General features: G+C 42.7%; 1 protein-coding gene across 1 annotated transcript in view; it reads right to left on the bottom strand.

The window, feature by feature from the left end:
• Positions 1 to 1,108: 1,108 nt before the first annotated feature.
• The window catches only part of LOC114614716 (kinesin-like protein KIF23), a gene marked incomplete at its 5' end in the record, with an annotated part of 6,448 nt that continues 5,446 nt past the window's right edge, over positions 1,109 to 2,110 (bottom strand). Inside the window, one exon of the mRNA XM_028760332.1 lies at positions 1,109 to 1,235. The remainder of the gene's footprint in view (positions 1,236 to 2,110) is intronic.

Here is a 2,110-nt window from a genome sequence, read left to right as displayed (position 1 = left end):
ATTTCAGTACTAGGGAGACCAAAACAGGGGGACCAGAAGTAGTTTTGAGGCCACCCTAGGTGTGATGGTCGGAATCAGAATGTCACCCTTAACAAAACCCACTCAAGGCATCAAGGGATTCATACTTCTAATTTCAGTACTAGGGAGACAAAATCAGGGGGACCAGAAGTAGTTTTGAGGCCACCCTAGGTGTGATGGTCGGAATCAGAATGTTGCCCGCAAGGTCAGATATTTGAATGCTTGGTTCCCAGTTGGGAGTCTGTTTAGGAAAGATTAGGAGGTGTGGCTTTGTTGGAGGAGGTGTGCAATGGGGGTGGGTTTTAGGTTTCAAAAGCCTACTGTCTCTCTTCCGGCCTCATGGTTGCTTATTAGGATATAAACTCCCAGCTACTGCTCCAGTGTGCCACATGTGTACCACCATGCTTGCTACAATGATGATCATGGACCAACCCTCTGAAACTGTAATGTTTCCTAAGTTACAGTGGTCATGTGTCTCTTTATAGCAATAGAACAGGAATTACACTGGGCTACATGGTGATATTGCCAGAGAAACAAAATAAAACCTTTATGGTTGATCCACACATACGACAATACTACTCTGGGTGTAGCTAAAATGGCTAAGCACTTGCCTAGCATCCACAGGATCCTAGGTTCAAGCCCCAGGGAAGGGAAAAGCACACAAAATGCCTCTTATTAAGTGTTACTCAAACCTCTTCATGTGAAGTTTCATATATTCAGTTTTAGGATGTCCTCTGAAAGTCAGGTGATGGTGGCACATGTCTTTAATCCCACCACTCAGAAGACAGAGGCAAGGAGATCTCTGTGAGTGCCAAGCCAGCCTTGCCTATATAATGAGTTTCAGGACAGCCAGGCCTACACAGTAACATCCTACCTCAAAAAATATCAAAAATACAAAAAGAGAAAGAAAAAAATCCCCTGAAAGCAACCCCCTAATTCCAACATACCAAAAGTCTATCTGTATGTCCCAGAAATGAAAGCTATTTTAGATAAGGTGGCTGAAGTACTCCCTTCCCACACATGAGATTGCACATGAGTTTTTAAATTCAAAACTGACAACAACGTGGTTTCCACTAGGAATCTACCTGCTTATAGTCTTCATTACTTTGGAGTTGACAGCCCTCAGGAGTGTGGAGCTGCACCGTTGTATTATTATTGACCACCTCTACACAGCATTCCTGATCAGGAAAGCTCAGGGGACGCACCCTACAGTACACCTGGAAAAAGAGCAAGGTGTTCAAACAAGGTTGACTTTTTGCCCGATTTTCTTTTTGGCTTTTCCGTTTGTCTCCTTTGTTGAGACACACAGGTTCTCAGTCTGTAGCCCAAACTGGGCTGGAGCTCTCAGCAGGCTGCCTGCTAGTCTCCAGGATGCTGGGACTGCAGGCATGCCCCTCTCTGAATGTTCAGCACTCACCTGACTTTCCATTTAAGTTCTGTTTATTCATCTACAAATACCTGATCTTCAACACAAACATAAATTTCAACCAAATCTACAGCTCACAATGGTCAAATGCAAAGATGCACTAAATCAAAATAAATTTAGGCTAGAGTATTAAACTGTACAGTAATCTCTTCACTGTTGTGCACATATAAAATTGTAACAACATAAAAAAAATCTCTCTAAATAGCTGAAAAAGCCATTCAATTCTTTAAAGTTGGATGTCATGACTCTGTGCCTGTAAAACCTCTACTCTACTGAACTGCTAAACTCTCATGCTCAAGTTCAAGAGGGGCCTATGCATAATCCCACTGTCCTTTCACAGTATTAATTCTGAATAGCCTCAGCATCTTTCAGTGATTCCATAAAACGCTCTCCAAATACAATATTGCTCTTTACTTTCATTTTATGTGCGTTGGTGTTTTGACTGCATGTATGGCATCTGTTTGATGGTGTTGGATCGCCTTGAACTGAAGCTACAGACAGATGTGAGCTGCCATGTAGGTGCTGGAATTTGAACCCAGGTTCTCTAGAAAAGCAGTCAGTGCTCTGAACTGCTGAGTCATCTCTCTAGTCCCACAATATTACTCTTAAAGAGAGAGAGAGAGAGAGAGAGAGAGAGAGAGAGAGAGAGAGAGAGAGAGAGAGAGA

The sequence above is a fragment of the Grammomys surdaster genome, unplaced genomic scaffold (genome assembly GCF_004785775.1).
Source record: "Grammomys surdaster isolate TR1022 unplaced genomic scaffold, NIH_TR_1.0 126461, whole genome shotgun sequence".
Lineage (NCBI taxonomy): Eukaryota > Metazoa > Chordata > Mammalia > Rodentia > Muridae > Grammomys > Grammomys surdaster.
The sequence above is the reverse complement of the archived record's forward strand: the minus strand, read 5'-3'. Positions and strand labels throughout refer to the sequence as shown.